At 40.4% G+C, this 19,374-nt stretch overlaps 2 long non-coding RNA genes across 4 annotated transcripts in view; one reads left to right on the forward strand and one right to left on the reverse strand.

Annotated features, from left to right (window-relative positions):
• LOC142073010 (uncharacterized) overlaps positions 1–19,374 on the forward strand; it is a 268,636-nt gene that overhangs the window by 226,905 nt on the left and 22,357 nt on the right. The window lies entirely within an intron of this gene.
• The window catches only part of LOC142073009 (uncharacterized), a 199,459-nt gene that overhangs the window by 17,905 nt on the left and 162,180 nt on the right, over positions 1–19,374 (reverse strand). The gene's annotated exons all lie outside the window — the stretch shown is intronic.

The raw sequence follows: 19,374 nt of genomic DNA on the forward strand, positions 1-19,374 counted from the left end.
GCTGCTTATGAGAATGCATGGCTTACTAGAACACATATTGCCCAAAGGTTTAAGATACTGACTTTCAAAAACATGTAGGCTATGTTGGATGGTTTTCAATCAGTTTATTAGTGTCCAAAAAAGGATACAGTCTGTCACCACTTCCCAGCTCTATGATTGATTCCCTGAATTAGGAGTTGGAAAGTGTACTAGGCAGTGATGAGCTGCCAAAATCTGAAGAACTGGTCCTTCAGTCACTCCAAGTCTTCGGCGGCACTTCGGTGGCACGCTTCACTTGCTCTGGGTCTTCGGCGGCACTGAAGGACCCGCCGCTGAAGTGCTGCTGAAGACCCAGAGCGAGTGAAGGAACGCCGCCAAGTGAGTAAAAATTAAAAAGGGATTCTCAGCCAGGGGAGCCTCCCCAGCCAGGAGCTCAGGCAGGCTGGACAGGACGGTCCTGCGGGGCGGATGTGGCCTGACGGCTGGAGTTTGCCCAATCCTTTAACACCCGCTTCTAAACCGGCTTCAAAATTTAACAACCAGTTTGCGCAAACCGGCTCCAGCTCACCACAGGTATTAGGTATTTAAAACTTTGGAATAAAGAAGAATCACTGACTGGGCCTAACTTTCTAGATGACTTTGCTTTCCTTCCATGGCAAACTTTACACACGCACAAACTGAAAAATGATGAATGTTGTGGGAAAGACGGCTGGATTGTAAATGCTGCAAAGTCAAAGTTGATCTCTAGATGAAAATGTAGCAGGAGAGGAAGCAGAGAATGTACTCTCTGCTAGTAAAGAATGAGATGAAATGGAATATTTAACTTACTGGGGTCAGTCAAGCTGCAAAGGATAGTGAGTTCCAAAGGGAAAATAAATGAAAAGATTAGAAAAGCAAGCACTCCATTCTGTCAGCTAGCGTGATTTTTTTCACAGAAGCTGTATCAGTGTAAGTATAACAGTAAAGTGATACAATAGAAATACCTTTCAGGCAGTGTTTGCATATGATATCACAAAGCATTCTGCTGAATCAGCTACTAAATTACAATGCTAAATGGATAGAATTTAAATTGTCCTCTGCCAAGTTAATTTTAAATTCTCTCTGTGTGGGAGGGAGCGAAATAAGCCTTGGTAAAAGGTACTAGATTAATAGACTCAAAGTCCTGTATTCAGCAAAGTATGACAAGAGTAAAAGTAATGCAAGCATTGTCTCCCTGTCCCACCAATGTGCTGTGTCTGTGACTAGAAGGAGAAAAGATAATCCAAGTCTTTCTTGTTCTCTAGTATTGGGCTTTTTGCCATTTTTAATGATGTGAACACTTCATTTCAAGCTGAACTGAAAACACCATATTTATGAACTCACTTCATCCTATTTCAAAGTCTGTCTGGGGGAATTTAAAGATTTGCTTATTGTAGTCAGTGCTAAGGAATTCCAGAATTTTAGATTGGTGGGAATGGAACCAGAAATTCAGATTTGCAGCTAGGTTGTCCGATGCTCAGGGCAAGGGGCCAACCTCATTTTGTGTCTTGTACAGCACTGAGCATATTGAGAGAACTGAAAAATTAATCATATTCAAGATAATACAAAAACTAAGGATCAAATTTTCAAACTTAAAATTATGCTCCTAAATCCACATTTAAGCACCAAAACATAAGAGGTCCTACTCTCAAAAATGTTAATTTTTACAGCTTCTATTATCTTCACTAGAATTTGTGAGTACTCAGCACATCTGAAAATCAGGCCATTTATATATAGTTACCAAAATATAAATTTAAGGTGGGGTATTCAGAAGTGGTCAACATTGGCCTAATTCTGCTCCAGTTGAAGCCAATGAGAATCATAGAATCACAGAATATCAGGGTTGGAAGGGACCTCAGGAGGTCATCTAGTCCAACCCCCTGCTCAAAGCAGGATCAACACCCACTACTCCCATAGCCTTCAGTGGGAGCAGAGTTAGGCTGCCAGTGAACACTTTTGAAAATCTCACCCACAGGAATCTAACTTTAGGTACCAAGATTTGAAAATGTCATTATTTTCAAAAAGAAAAGGAGTACTTGTGGCACCTTAGAGACTAACCAATTTATTTGAGCATGAGCTTTCGTGAGCTACAGCTCACTTCACGAAAGCTCATGCTCAAATAAATTGGTTAGTCTCTAAGGTGCCACAAGTACTCCTTTTCTTTTTGCGAATACAGACTAACACGGCTGTTACTCTGAAACCTGTCATTATTTTGTCATAACAGGTGATTGGTATGCCCAATGTCTAACATCAAATACAGATTTGGTCTCAAAAGCTCACTTAACTTTATGCCAGTAAATTAACTGAACAAATGCCAATAGCACAAATGTGCATTTGAGTTGACACATTGATTTTGTGTGTTTGGCAGGTCTAAGTAAGTAATTACCAACTCACTTGGGTTCTGCTCAGTTTAATGGGATGAACAGAGCCAAAATGTATTTTGTTTTCGTTTGAATATTTTTGCTGAAAAATTTCTTTGGTTTTCTTCCCAGGGGAGGGATAACACTACACATAAAGGGACAAATTTTAATAATGGTGACCAAATTTAACCCACAAAAATTTGCACCATCATTTTTTGCACCTGCAATTGAACTAGCAGGCATAAATCTGGGTAATTTTGTCTCTTCCCACCTGGACAGAAGGTTAAATATTAGAGCTTTAAAATTTGCAATTAGTTAAATTACAATAGTTTTGAGGTATTTCATATTAATCTATGTTTGCAGTGGTAATATCAAACACACATTGGGGTGTGTTTTTTATATATGTACTATCCCCAGTCAACCTAAATATTCTCTGCAAACATGTCCTTTATTTTATTCAGCATTGTGGTATTCCCTGTTTAATAACATCTGCTTCCAGACTCTAAATTGGCTGTTAATTGCTGGGTTATTAGAGATCTCTCTAATTATTGAGACTTTTTGTGAGTTCTTAACGGGTCCAGATTCTGCTCTGAGTTACAGCAGTGTAAATTCAGACTAATTCCATTGACTTCAGTAGTTACTCCAGACTGACAACAGTGTAGAACTGTGCTGGAGCGGAATAATACCCAACAAGTGTATGGTAATTAATGACAGGTTTCAGAGTAGCAGCCGTGTTAGTCTGTTGTATCCGCAAAAAGAACTGGAGTACTTGTGGCACCTTATGTCAATAGATAACAAAGCAATTATTCACTCAGAGTTACTTGGAGACATGTTGATGATCTTAACAGAAATGGAAGTGATGGAAGAGAAATCATCCACCAAAATTCATTACCCCACTTTGTATTACTTTGATGCACATTACCCACTATCCAGCAATTAGCAGCACACAGATGAACTGCTGTGATTATGTGACTTCAGTGGGGGCTCTGCACAAGTGATGCAGTCCTTTCATGAATTGCCACTTGCAGGTTAGGTCCCCATCATTCTGACATAAAGGGGGAATGTGCTGCTGGTACCCCTGTGACCATCACAAGGTTCCTGCTTTGATTCACTAGCAGTGGTGTCTGTATGGCTGCTGTATTTCAGTTTCAATTTCACCAGGCTGTACAGCTGCTGAAAGCTTTAGCCTTGCCCAGTGCTCGGTGCATAGAGCCAAACACAGAAATCAGTTCAAGTGTTATGCATTCTACTGCACTGTAAGAAAGCAAATTCCGCCAGCGGCTGTTTTTCAATGACTGCTGGTGCAGAAAAAAACAGCAGCCGAAAGTATATCTGATATATTTCAGAGTAGCATAGTGGTAGAGATAAACTCCTACAGGAACTACCAGCTGGGCTGCAATGTAGAACAAGGCAGTGTAAAATGTAGAGGTATATAGGGAGATCATTTACATTTCTATGGCTGTAAAGATAGGCTGTTAAAATGGAATTTTGTTATTTAAGGTGTTAGGCTAAACCTGCAGACAGAGTTTTATGGTTCAGGAGTGAGCTGTACCTGTGACCTTTCCTTTAGTCTCTCCATGGGACTTCTGTCAGGTGGCAGGCCTACACCTTCATTTCTCCCTGAGTGAAATCCCATGATTCAGCCCATTTTTAACTGTGCCCTTGGTTTTAGTACTACCTGTTTCTCAACTTGATTACCTCCAGAAGGTCCAACTGGATTTGGCCCCTGTTCTAGAATAGTCTCTGGGTGCTCTAGGAACTTTGCAAGCAGACAAAAAAGCATTAAAATAACAAAACCCTGAACACAGCTTAGCTCACCTAAATCTTATCTTTTCATGGCCTGTTTAGGTGGGATCCACTTGTTCCAGTCTATCTCTGCAGACCTTCTCTTTCAGTCAGCGTCTCTGAATTCACAGACACTCTTTTACCCATTTAAAGTTCCTATGTCTGCCCTGGCACCCTGAACCTTTTGCATACTGGTTTGTGCATCTTCAGATGGGGTTAGAGGTAGGGTTACCATATTTCAGGTTCCAAAAAGGAGGACACTGCTGGGGGAAGGGAGTGCTGGAGGGGGTATTTGGAGGGTGGTGGAGGGGTGTGTTTGTACTGGGAAGGGTACATGGGCGTGCTGAAGGGAATAGCTGGATCGGGGGTGCGGGAGGGGTGACTGTACTGGTAAGGGTATTGAGTGAGGTTGGAAGGGGTACCTGCAGCAGGGATACTTACTGGAGGTGGGGGGCAGTGTCACTCCCTGTCACTGTGGCAGGGTAGCTGGCACAAGTCCAGGATGCAAGTCCAGCCATCGGTCAGCACCTCCCTGTGCAAGCCCCTCCCCAGCAACGAGAGCCGGGGCCTGGGTGGGCAGGATCCAGCAGCTGTGGCTGCAGGGGAATGGACAAATCAGCTGCGGATGCAGAGAGGGACGAATCAGGAAGCAGACCAATAAGGGCTCTTTCTGAGCTGCAATGACTGCTCTTTAAAAATCCCGGATATTGCCTGTTATTTGAAAAAAATCTACCCAGAGAGACGGTGGAGGACCAAAAAAGAGGCAATGTCTGGGAAAACCCAGATGTATGGCAATCCTAGTTAGAGGTAGTCTTCATACAGTAGATTCCTGGAATTGTTTATTTGAGAACCAGACAATTGAACCATTGTTTGTGGGTTCCTACAGAGTTTAACCCTTTGTCACCTTTTAGTCAGCAATACCATAGCCACCAAACCCACATATAAAAAATGCTCCTTAAAAATAATACACATACCTCCCACATTCTTCACAGATGACATTTGTCAGTATATGTTTTAAAGTACAGCTAAAGACATGGCCAAATACTTAATAAGTACACAAAAAGAAAATGAACCGACTACTTGTTGATGAGATGTTGGGCCAGTTTCCTTGATTTTTCATTTTCTAGGGACAATGTGTGAAGCTAGCAGATTTTCTTTTTTCTAAAATTAGTTACTGGTGTCTTAGATTTCTAAAATCATATCTAGCTACTCTAATATAAAATATATCATCAGCATTTCTTTTCCATTTGCATTCCCTCTTGCAGAAAAATCCCATAATTTAAAAGAGATTCAACTAGTAGCAAAAACTAAGGCTCTTATCCTACTTTGTCCCATTGTCTTCACTCAAGTGGTTTCAATGGACCTTCATGTAAGTACAAGGCTCATTGTAGGATTGGGACTGAAATTGAGTTCTGTGGAAATTACTTGGAACACCTTTAGTATTTAATAGAGGATGTTCACTTTTCTACAGGATTTTAAAACCAGCCTACAGAATTTCACAGAGAATTAAATACTTAGTACTGATTTTATAGGGACAGTCCCAATATTTGGGGCTTTTTCTTACATAGGTGCCTATTACCCCCCACCTCCTGTCCCAATTTTTCACACTTGCTATCTGGTCACCCTAACTGAGTTCCATATGTTGGTTTAAAAATAAGAACTTTCCAATAATATTTTTTCTAGATTTTTTAACTTTTTTCCTGTTGCATCTTAGTTTTGTGGCCTCACCTCTTCTGGTTATTATGATATTCCCTGCTTCTTATAACTCAAAAATGAACAGAAATGCTTTTTAAAAAACAATTCAATAATTGTTTAAGGTCCAAGTTTATTACCTGCATACATGCTAAGTTAAACTTTACTAAAAACAATCATTTTGAAGCAAATTATTTAAATATCTGTGGTACATCAATGGTAAACACTCTATTAAAGTTAACAGCCGGATTGGCTCTAATTGAGGATCTGTCTCTTAGAATGGTCACCATTAAAATGTCAGCACTTGCCAACAAGTGCCCGTGAGCAGTGTCTGAGGTACCACCCCTTTCCCCTAAACATGCCATTGAAAATGGCTGTCATAAGGCATGGTATCAGTTAGTAAAAGTTGAGTTTTTTAAACAACTGCACTTTCCAAGAGTATGTGTTTGTCAAAAATTTTCCATCAGAACCATTTTTAATCAAAATTTGATTTTTGACTAAATGACATTTTTATGAACAATCAGACAAATTAGTAGGGTTTTTTGTTCAAAAAACCAAACTCCCAAAACATATTTTGGCCCAATCAAGTGTTTCAATAAGGAAATGACATTGTGGTTCCTCATGGGACCTGTAAGTTCAGGTGACTCATGTTCCCATTCTCCTCAATGGGCTAGGATCCAATCAAACTACATCTCCCATGATGCATCACAGCCACGCAACTTCCAGGATTCATGACTTCCTCTCCTCATCAAGGAAGCATGTACTATAGTGAAGAATAAGGCACCAAAACTATAACTCACTTTAGGCACTGCAGAGGCATTTCATAATTGACATATTTTGGGGTTTGGCCTAAATATTTCAGATTCTGTTTTCTGCAAAAAAACTTGAAATTTTCCATTCCATTTTCTGATCGTCTTTAATCACTAGCTCTTAATTTATAGTAAGAAAGGCAGGGAATACAGTGCCATAATTGTGGACAAAGAGTTACTTTCAGATACATACAATGGAACCTGACTGCCAAATTATGAGTTCCCTTTATGTGCAGATCCCATACTAATATCTCCAGTTCACTTCATTTACTTCAGTTACAGATCCTCACATATAGACAAAGCACAATGTCGGAGTCAGGATCCATCATGCAGTTCTGAGAGTGGAATTTTGCCATGCATTTGGTCCTAGTCATGGCATCAACTCATACAAGAAAAATACAGAAACCTGAGCCTAGATCCTTAAAGGTTAAAACAGAGAATTTTATTCCTGACAGGTAAAATTACAAAACTCTGAAGTCAGGTCTTGGCAGGCAACCTTTTACCAAAGAGATTGAGTGCTGACTAGTATGATGATTTGCATTAAGAATGAAAGTTTGCTTCAGTTCCTTATGATGACTTTCTTATTTCCACTTAGTAGCTTAAGTTGAAATTTTTGAGTTTGTTTAAAAAACCCCCCACTGTTTGGTAAAAAAATAAAAGTAAAAAGCTTTCCACAATTATGGGCCTGAGGAGAGCTTAATTAAAGTTAGTGGATGCTTCTTTGAAATATGTCCATTCCCTTGTTGAGCCTGCTTGGAAGTTCTTGCTGCGTCAATACTGTACAGCATATTTTAGATCACAGGTCTGAAAAAAGGATACGTTTGCCCTCCTTTTCCTCCCAAAAAATGAACTCCCACTCTGATAAACACATTGATTTATTTTAAATGGAAATGGGGATGTGGCTTAGCCCTTCATAGGTGCAGAGTATCATCTAATCCCTGATTAACGACGTGATTGACTTAAAATGCCATCCCAGCAGAAAACTACCCACCAAATCTCTCTCTCTCTCTCTCTCTCTCTCTCTCCACCCTTTCCGCCAATACACTTTTTATTCAGTATTACATGCAAACAGTTTTAGCTACAATCAGAGTGAAAGTAACTGAAAAGTATCTGGACTAAATTCTCCTTTCATCTATAGGTGCCATCCCATTGACTTCAGTGGGATTGCACCATTATAAGTAAGAGGAAAATGTGACCTTCTTTGGCCAAAAAGACAGATGCTTGTAAAAGGCCCTGAAGGCTCAACTTGTCTTTGTGTTTTTTCCAAGCAAACTGATGCCCCTTTGGATGGACTTCGGAAGACCACAGTCACAGAACATAACCACACTATGTTCTCAGATGACCTTTGCAGCAACTGCTGCACTTCATGAAGCAACTATATGCAGCTGTCTCATCATCATGAAACAAATATTCAAGTCTGATGTGGGTATAGTTGTGGGTCTCTACTCATATTGCCTTGACTAGTGACAGAGATTTCTTTGAGGTAGATTCCCTACCTGGGGAACCTGAGTACTGTTTCCTAGAATCTTTTTGAGAGGATTCTTGAGTTTTCCCCCTAGATGGCGATGCTTGATGTTGGGGGTCCTAGAGAATTGATGGTGAAATGCCACCCATGAATCCCAGTATAGATATTGAGGGGGCCTGTGTGGTACATGTGGGGGCATCCAAGAGTGCTTGTGTCACCAGGATGGAGTTTGAGGGTCTTTCTTGAATATGTTCCCTGTCCCTAGTGACAAGGGGAGCCCTGAACCAAAATTTGAGAAATCAATAAGAAATCCACATCACCATCATCATTTGTAACATCACTTTGTAGGGATGGAGCACCAGCAGAAAAATGTGATGACTCCATTGGTGCCGGGTGACTATCTGGAGACCTACAGGTCCTTGATACCAAGAATGGATTGGTATTGAGGTAAGGGGAGTCAGGCATCTTTGTCACCATGAGGTCTCAAGAAAATCTAAACTCCTCTGGTACCAAAATGGTTGTCAGTACAAAGGCAGCAGCCTGAGCTGAAGTGAGTGTAGCAGAGAGACCAGATGGTACTGCAGGCTTTGTGTTCTGAGGAGTGTCTGCTAGATGACAGTCTTGTCTTCTGTAGTACCAGAAATATAGGTACTAAGAGCCTGGCTGATTCTACCAGTTCTGACTTAGAAGAGGAAGTCCTTTTTTCCTTGTCTCCTATATCCCTTGATGGTATCCATGATCTTCTGGAGCCAGAACCCTTAGATTCTTTGGGTTTAGTTGTAATCGCAGTGCTCAGTACTTGAGGAACCTCCAATCTCATGGGTACCAGGTTGGGAACTAGCAAATGTATTTGCCTCGATTAGCGACAGAGATTTCTTTGAGGTAGATTCCCTACCTGGGGAACCTGAGTGCTGTTTACTAGAATCTTTTTGAGAGGATTCTTGAGTTTTCCCCTTAGATGGTCTAGGGAGTGTTGTGCCAAAGTGGTTCAGGTTCTCGATTTGTTTAGAGACCAATGTATGAGGGGAATCCCCTGGCCTGGATCAGAAGTCAGATGGAGGGAGCTCTTCATGATGAGGACACACAGTTTAATCTCCTTGTTCTTTCTGGCTCTCAATTTGAATGCCAGGCAAAATTACCCTTTTGGGGGACTTGTGACTCCCAAGGCAACAGACACACTGGGAGTGCCCGTCACTCACAGGGATAGCCTCCTAACATGAAAGGCAATGTTTAAAACCCAGAGAGCCAGGCATACCCTCTCAGATATGCAGAAGGTGTTAGAGGTGGTCAGAACAACAATATAAAAGAGGTTCCTGGTTGTGTAAAAGTGGAAAGACCACAAGGGAAACCTCAGCAGGAATCACCCCTTTATCCATGTCCACCTTTTAAGGGATTCATTAGACCCTAGAATATCTTTGAGGATGTGAATATGACTACAGTCTTAGTCGTTGCATAGGTTTCCATAGGATTTATATCTAATTGGGAAATTGTAACTTTATTTATTGCTGAAAAAAACTTGTAGTACAAATAAGACTTTGTACCTGTGATTGTGTCTGTGGTCACTATCATTGGTCTTTGTGTGTTCTGGAGTCTCCACATTTGGAAAAAGTACCAGAGGTGATTTTCACTCTGTTGAGCTTGAACCCATAGCAACAGGAGCTGAACCCATGGCAGTTTCATACATGATCACTAAGTTCTATTTAAATGTTAAAAGGCTACAATAGGGTACAGTGGTTGAGTAGCTATGCATTGCTTATGTAGTCTCTTCCAAAACAGGGCTTCTCTTCCCCCTGTGCGTAGGACAGAACCCTCAATTTATGCTCTGGGCTTTACTCAGTATTTACTGCTTACTTACTCCATGCTCAGGGAAAACTCCCATTCACTTCCACACTGTCCACTTCCATTACTTACTTCCACCTGCAACTTTTTCATAAGGACAGCTTTGTAAGACCCTTGCAGAAGTGCCCTTCCAATCGAGCCCCATCTTTTTAGTGCCAAATCGATTTTATGTGCAAGGCAGGGAAGATTCAATATGTATCATTCTGCCATTCTAGTGTTGGGTAGAACTGTAACATGATTAATATACTTTGATGTCATTCTCATGCTTTCCATTTTGCTAACTTCTCCTCAAAATGATGCTATGCAGTTTCTTTTGATTCAGTATTGTTTTTAAGAGGACTTTTATAGCAACTTCTACAGGCTTAAATAAAATACCCTCCTACCAGCCATGGTAGCACAATAAGCAAATGGTTCACACAAATTCCACCATAGAGCTCCTACATACATAAGTTACATAATAAATGTGTTTGTGGTAGGTAGGATCATTATCCCTTTAGTCCCTTAATTAACTCTCTGACCCCTACAGATTGGCATTAATGTAACTGTTACTTCATATACTGTAGCTGCTGCTATGATTTCAGCAGCACCACTGGTAATGGTGTGTCAAGCACAATTATATTACTAAACTATGCATTACATGCCCCTAGCATTAGTCCCACACAGTTGCAGGCCTTTGACTCGCACTGGTAAAGTTCTGGAACGAACTGTTACTTATTAGAGCCCACCAGGAAGGCCAGCTTCTTAGTATAATTAGATCCCCTGAGCACATTGGATGGCTTCTCAGCTGGAGAGTTAGAAGAAAAATCACTCTAGAGTGTGGAGAGGACTGCAAATGCCCCTGTAATTAAATTTATTTTTGTCCCCCATTCTCCTGATTAGCAGAATAGAAAAGGGCATCACGTGCTGTAACAGAAGCTGAAATTGCCTCCTTTGATTGGATCGGTATCCTTTTCAATGCCTTTCATTCTGAAGATCACTGCTATAGAGCAGCCTTTTCTTTTGTGCACCAATGTAACTTCTGAAGTTTCTTGTGGAAAATAAAATCAGCCTTGCTTGAACACCAAAGGAAAACACTGAAAATAAGTCTTTGGCCTTTTAAATATTTACCTGTTTCTTCTATTGTTCATTGTTCCTGACTGTGGTCTGAAGCCTGTCTTCCATAATTTGGCTCAGACTCTGATATTATCTAGCTAGTCTTATTCTCTTCTTTAATTTCATGCTCACTCTTGTCTGCATGTCGATCACTGACAATCTGTTGGCTGTTGCTATGAGCAAACTAATGATCTTTTCAGTGCTTGCTAACTTCTCTCTAGTGATCTTGTGAGCTGTATAGGTAATACATTCTGTAGCCTATGGGCTACATTGCAGATTTTAAGTTAATTTAAAATGAGATATCATTCAGCAGTAATGCAAGGAACCTACAGACACAAACCTACAAAATATGAGCTTAAGCAGTTAGAATAAGGCAGTCATGCCTATGAGTCTTAGCATAAATAAGTTGACCAGCAGTGACCCTAGGTTACAAGGTGGCATAAGATATTATTTTGCTTATTTTGTAATATTCAACGTTGCTGAGCTCATGCACAAAATGCTGACAGGTTGCAAGATGTCAGTTGTTACCAGTTTTAGGTATTTTGGAACAGGAACATCACCAGATTTATAAATGCAAGATTACCACAGTAAGCAACTATTGTATATATTAATAAGTTTGGGACAATTATACTAAACTATAGGATAAGTACACCCAACATTATTGGGGTGAGGAAGTTAATTATGGTCAATGGAGGCAGAACACTCTTATGAATATTCATAGTTGCCATGAGACCTTATAATAGGCCCAACCAAGATCTAGGCCGATTAGACTTAAATCACTGGATTTGCTTGGCATGCCAGAGCCAGGATAGGACCCCTGTGGACAACAACCTGCCTTCCCACCGCTAGGTCTCCACAAGAACTGTGTGAGTATGTCTATGATATGACATGGGACATCAAACTAATACTGCACTACTGCTACATTCTTGTTTGGATCAGAACATTTGTGTTTTTACAAAGAGTGTTAATAGAATTATTGAAAATTTAACTTTTTCCTAAGTGTGAATGTTGCAGCCGTGCATGTCAATGTTCCCAATCAAACAGCTTGATTCTGGGACTAGAACATATTGAACCTTTGAAGTTTAATCAATTTGTTAATTGAGAATCTTTAAGTATTCAATATAACCAATATAATCAATAGGCAAGCAACAGATAAGGCAACAGAAGTGGCGCCCAAACAGGGACTCTGAGGGGGTGCATGAGGACGACCCCTTCCCTGTAGCCTCTCTCATTTTAATGTCAGCAGGGGCTGAAATAATATTGGATCTACCAAATGTGTGAATCCTGCTTTGTCCTAAAATATAGTGCTGTCCCCCACTCCATCTTTCCTCCACACACACAAGCCCACAACAGGATACCTTGATCTTCCTTCCCAAACACACTCCTTCAGACTGATTCTTCTTCCCATGTTCTCATCATCGCCAATGAACTCTTTGACATTTCCTTCCCAGCCTCCCAGATGAGCTCTTGGTTTATCATTCACCCTGATGAATACAGCCCCTTTAGATCATCAGGCCTGAAGGTGTACAAATATTACATTATTTTGCCCCTGAATGTCAGCACTACAGTATTTAATAATTCACTCCCTTTTACTTTGCAGCAGTTATGATTGTGTACATTCTTTTTCATTGGAAGCAGTAGATTTGTATTGTTCTTTTAAGAGAATGAGCATTTTCTACAGTTCATTCCGTATACAAAAATATGTTCAGTTCCTGGGTGAAGCTCAGGGAGCATTTGCACTATTCAAGAGAATTCCACATTGTAATTTACTGATACAGAGTTTAATCTCATGCTATTAAAAATACAAAAAAGGCAGTGAATATTCTAATGTATTAATGTACATTCTTAATTTAATATTATTTAAATGTGTCATTAAATAATACCCTTTTAAAGGTACTTCTGATGCTGAGGTAATCCAGTTTTAATCCACAGAACAAGAGCATTGTAAGATTCCTAGCATAAACCTTCTAAAAGGCCCACCACTATAGGTCAGTCTTTGGCTTCTGCTGGGATTGCAAACAGTGACAAAGATGGTGTGAATGTTTATCCATTGAGAACTGGTCTGACTGCATGAACTCATTTGATATAGGCCAATGAAAGTCCAGGGGGATGGCATTACCAGCCTTGCTAAAGGCTGGATTGTGGCTGGCCCCTGTAGAAGCATACCAGGGAGGAAGTCTTCCTCCTTGTCGCACAGTTCAGAACAAGGGCCTTGCTTTCTGTTGAAGATAGGGACTGAACATTGTTAGCATCCCTTCAGATGCTAGCCACTGGAATTAGGGCAAAGGAAGGCAGGTAGGAGGCAGGAACGTGCCCTATCCCCCCACGTGCCTCCCCCCACCCCACAACCTACCTCTACACCAATCAATGGAGATGGCCAGCCACAGAGAGGCACATGTCTCCACACACCTTGAAGGAATGCAGCAGTTGGGGTACGCATCTTTGGCCTGGGTACTCCAGGACACAATGTATAATGTACTGGTTTGCTTACTGAGGCATCACAGTTCCACACTGCCCGCAACAGGGCTGTGGTTCACAGTTGCAGTAGAACCCTAAGATTTTAACAAGTGACATCTAGGGAAAAGGTTCCATAAACAGCCTCTTGAGCCAGTATCTATCTGTTTGTTTTTAATTCTGTCTAATTCCTTATGTACTGGGAGTCTGTATTTTCATCCCTTGTCCAGATACAATATACAGTCTATCTATGTAACCCAACACATCCAGTGAATTCAGTGCTTTAATGTGGCAAAGTGAAAAGCCCTACATTATATTAAGGCTACATATATATTATTTTTTCCAATGAAGTAAGTGAACCTACTGTGTTTAGCACTACACTGAACCAAAGAATATTATACACCGCTTTCACTTGATGTAGGACAACTTAAGGACAGAGATTTTCCAAGGGGTTTAGGCTACTCTGTCTTCCAGACATGAAACTTGATTATGAGCAGAGCAGCTGTCTGATGTGAAGCCAAAGATGTTCGAAGGATAAAACTCCAGTTCCATTGCAGCAACCCAAAGAACTTTAAGACAAAAGCCATTGGGAGGTTTGCTGCCAGAAAAGAAAAACACGAATACAATTTTTTCAATTTCCTTGATAAGTGATTGTTGAAATGCCAAGTCATTTTTCCACACTAGCCAACTACCATTCTGATCTCAATTAAGACTTCTTACATTGGGATTAGGAAAAGAGAGATTAATGCATCATTTCTGTGCATGAATACTTTGACAGGCTATCAGGAATTTGAAAAGTCATTTATATAGCTGAGAAACAACAGGGATTCTATATGAGATCCCCGAAGAACAGGAGTGTTTATTACCGACATAATAGAGATAATGCCAACAGAAATAACTGACTTGTAGCATTCCTGCAGGACTAGGTAAAGATTACATCTATTTTTATTGCTTTTATCAGTCCACCATTTTCTCCTCTTAGCTAAGTGTTCAATTTTTAAAAAGCCACCTAAAAATGAACACACAATTGCAAGAAGCATGGACAGCACAAGGTAATGGGCATAAAGAAATATACTGAAAGGTGCCGTTTAAACTACTGGGATGGAACATGTTCTAACTATTTGCAACCTGTCAAGAAAAAGAAGTAGGTGAAACTGTATGAGAACTTAATAAAGATGCTTCCTCAGTGTACAGCAGTGGGCGAAAAGGCAAGTGAGATGTTGTGTTAAGAAGAAAAAAGAAATAATATGGAAAATACCATAAGTCTGTAGCATAAATCAATGGCATGTCCTCACCTTTAATGCTGCTTTCTGTTAAAAAAAAAGCAATTAGAAAAAATAATGATCTAGAGTAGGACAAGAATTATTATGAGATACACAGAGCCAGACTTTGTTCCCACTCCATCCCTTATTGCCACTCTAGCAGCAGGGATATGCCATAAAATAATCACAACAGCAATGGAGAGAATTCTCCAGCTATAGGAGCAGTATAAGGGCAGTGTTCACATACAATCCTACATTACTCCCCTTCTCAGCTACCAGTATAGGTGTATGATAGATTGGGGTGTGCTGGTAACTGGCCACAGTGCAAAGAGTGACAGCTGTTCTGGGCTGGAGAGCTGCCCCAAGGCAGCCATGGGAAGGCTACCATAAATTGGAGCAGGGTAGGAGACTCAAAAAGCCAACTCTCCCTTCCCACTCCTCCCTGGCTACACTTTTGGTGCTGTGCCTCCTGAGAGGAGAGGTGCAGCACAGAACCTAGTGCATTAAGTGTGCGGCTTCATACATGGAGAGATTAAGAGGAAGACAAGTCAGAAGAGATGATTAAGACAATCAATGGTACAGAGAGGGCACTCAATATGCCATATATTCTGAACCTGTGGAACTCACTGTTCTTTTTTATGTATTTTTCAGTATTGTACCCTTTCTGAAACAGAATACTTAATTAAATGGGTCATTCATCTCATCCTGCATAACAACATTTCCTATATTCCACCGGCTCTCTCTTTAATCCCAGTAGAAAGCAGTCATCAGGCAGCTCTTGTATTTACTAAAATAAAGGACTTGCTACTAGTATCAACCAGATACTCCAGACATTCCCCTTCATATTGTTAAATCAGATCCGCTCGCGTTGCTAGATGATGCCTCTGAAAGGCAACAAAGGAAAACCTTGATTCTTCTGCTACTGAAAACTCAGCAAAGGAATCCTGGTGCTGATATAGTGTTTCCTATGTATTGGGCACATAAAAAAATGGACACGTGCATTAGAGGCCAAATTGTGCCATTTAGGTACTGCTTTGCATAGGGCTCCCTGGGGTAGCTTAAGAGGAACTGTGCCTCAGGGAAGGACAAGGCTTCCCTAATCTCCCTTGGATGGTGTAGCATGCTCTCCTGTTACACCAGGCCCATTTCTTTCAGGACAGCACAGAAGGGGTGGGACCATGGTGCTGCTCTTTTTCTACTCTTTTTGGGTGAGGACATGCAGAGAGAGAGCAGTCACTCCACTTGAGACCTGCAACTGGCACTTGTACAAGGTGCACAAAAGAAAGGAGAAGTCCCCTTTCCACCTCACTCACACATACAGACAGGCCTTATGTAGAAACTATAAGCACTAATACCTTGTGGCTTGCTTGGTTTCTTTGAGCTCTTTTCCTAGTATTTCTTCATGTCAGCACTGGCGATGGAGGAACTACAATAGTTTCAGAGGTCCTTTCCACGTAGGGAACCCATAGTATGGAGGCGTGCCTAAACTATATGCAAATTATCAGAACCCTTTGCCTTGGAGTGGAAAATTTACTTGTCAGTCTTAAGGACTCAGGGTTCCATACAAAATTTGTAGCGCTTGCTGCATCTGATCTGGTCATAAATATTGTGAGAATACTCCAGTGACATTGGGGTACGTCTCAATTTTCCAAATGGATCTGCACAAGCATACAAAACTGAAAACATAAATAGAATTATCCAAACACTTCTAAATCACATCGAGATTTGGTTCCAAACCAGATCAAGATTTGGGAAAGGGCTTGGGTCTGTTATTGCTTTACCAACAACATATCAGTCATTCCAGTCCCAACTTTGTATTTCTGCTTGTTGGGAATCAACAGCTCTGCGCATATTTGTTATCATAATTGTGCTGATCTCATATTGTTTCAGTACAGAAAAAGAGATTAATTGAGAGTGGAAGAAAGTATTTCTCTTGAAATGCCAAGCCAGTTTGGCATCTGTACTTGATTCCTGCATCTTTATTGTGGTGGCATACTTTTTCTGTGAGATTTAATTTCAGATTATTAATTTTCTCTTTCAAAGACTACTATACCATTGATAGGGTTAGCATTTTACATCTCAGAAAATGGGTTGCACGGTTAGTGAAGAGGCTGATGGTTTCTGACCCCAAATGACAGACAAAGAATATTGAATTTGGGGATTGGCCCTGCTCTGAGCAGGGGGTTGGACTAGATGACCTCCTGAGGTCCCTTCCAACCCTGATATTCTATGATTCTATGAATATCTCAGACATGTGAGACTTGCTTTATACCAAAGTTACTTGACAGTTGTGTTGATAATACCATAATGGATATTCGAAAAGATGGTGCAGGACTGCCAAAGATACATGTTAATGCACCCACATAAATCCAAACGAAGGCTAAAATTCCTATGTAATCTTGTGAAGCCTGGAGATTGAATTACTCTCTCTGTTCTAGTAGTAATTTCCCCCTGGTGAGAACAGAGATGCATCCAAAGTATGAAATGCGATGGCTAACTATACCTTGCCGAGGAGTGAAATAAATAGTGTGGCTCTAATACAACTGCTTCATTGCTCATCAAAGTAAAAACAAATCACAAGAGAAAACGCGCCCAACAATAAAACAAAACACAAATGTCAATGGTGAGTGTATTGATTCACCTCCTGTGACCCTTTTATATTAATGGGGTTAATATTTCAATTTTAAACCCTTAAGAATAGCCATCCGTTGTGGTTATAGCACAGTCATTCATACAAAAGCTACTACGTAAAATTAATACAACAGTCACTTTTGTTGCAGGCAAAGACAATTTTCTTACAAAGTACCTATGCTCATCTGAGGCAATTTATTCCAAGGTCATAGAGTTTTGAATTGCTGTGTCAATGTAGTGTAGATGCATTTATTGTTGTTTAAACTATACAAAGGGGGTAAATGGCTGGAGTTAGGAAAGGGAGCCAGTAAGCTATTAGGGAGCCTTGCGTTTGTGAAGTTGCAGCTATTAAACAGTGATATGCAACAACATATTGGTGTTACCTCGACAGAGATAATTAGGGCCCCCAAACCTGTTTGCTAAGCTACCACCCTCTCCTACTTCAAATCCCTCCTACTAATGCAATTCATCCATGTTGTTTGCACAAAGAGAGTTTAAACAATAAAATAAAATAAATAACAGACCCATCAAAGTAAGTGCATGCTAGAAGGGATTATTCCAGCTCCACTCATCTCAAAAGGCACAGGCGTCAGATGAGTAACCACATAATCCCAACTTCTATTTCCTAACTAATGTCAGGTCTGTATTTAGGGCTGATCCAACTTCAGCTGAAGAAAATGGGGATCTTGTGAGGTGTTTAACTGGAGCTGGCTGGGCACTAGATTGTTAGCTCTTCAGGGAAGGGACTGTGTCTTTCCTGCCCCCTGTAAAGCACCCAACATATTTCTGGGTGACAAATAAAATGATAATAATTAAAGTTGGGCAAAGTCTTCATGGTGAATGATTTATTCAGTGAATTTTGCCATTTATTCAGTGTATTTTCCAAGTTACTCCATTGCTGATAGGTGGGATCAGAGGTTGCCTAGGGAGAGTTAATACATCTCAGAGCAGCATTAACTTCTGTAGGGGAGATGGTGTAATTTATGCTAATTTATAAAATGGAAGGTGTTTCCTGATTCCCCTTCCCATCCCTTCTCAAATCTCAGCTTTGTTCACTCACTATTTCTGAAAGGGTCATATGATATACCGATGTATTTTCTCTTTGCCTTGTCTTCCAGGCCTTTGCCCACATGACTTCTGTCCATTTGCTTCCATTCAAATTGTGTAATGGAGGGGAGCACATGGAACTAATCTTACATTAACGTCCGATTCTCAAACTACATTCAAATATCTAATAGAATTAAAGTGCCACACCCAGGAATTCAAATTACTTTGGGGCTGATTCAGTTCCCATTGCAGCCAATGAAACTGTTTCCATTGGCTTCAGTAGGAGTTGGATTGGCGCCTTTGTCTTTATTCTCATTTATCGTATTTACCTTCATTTTGATATGTCTTCTATGTCCTGAAGCTGCAAAGGAGTAAATTTTTTTCCTATGCATCAAATTCACATTTGTCACTAATACACCTGTTGAAAAATCTCACGGACACACCATGATTTTTCTTTTCACCGGTTTCACAAAAATGAGGAGAGAAAAAAAATAAAAGTTTGCTGTGTACCATCTTATTAAATGCATGGTAAGCCTACAACATTTTCATTCACCAAAAACAGTTGGAGATGGAGTATGCCCAATTTTACAGAAAGCAACACCATTATTTTGGGAGGCAGTTATCTAGTGATTAGAGCAGGAGACTGAGAATTAGGACTCCTACATCTTGTGTCCGGCTCAGCCACTAGTTGGCTCTGTGGCCAGCTGCAACTCTCTTAGCTTTGAGTATCAGTTTTCCCTCTAATAAAATGTCATAATAATGCTCACCTACCACACAAGAGTGTGAGGGTTGTGCAATTTAATGTATTATTCTTTGTTAAGATAAATTCCCCATTTACCAGGCACTGTACAGACAGATAGGAAGACACAATCCCAGCCCAAAAGAGCTGATCATCTAATTAATTAATGTGTATAATACGATTTGAGATCTTCAAATAAAGG

Source organism: Caretta caretta, chromosome 8 (genome assembly GCF_965140235.1).
Source record: "Caretta caretta isolate rCarCar2 chromosome 8, rCarCar1.hap1, whole genome shotgun sequence".
Classification (NCBI taxonomy): Eukaryota; Metazoa; Chordata; order Testudines; family Cheloniidae; genus Caretta; species Caretta caretta.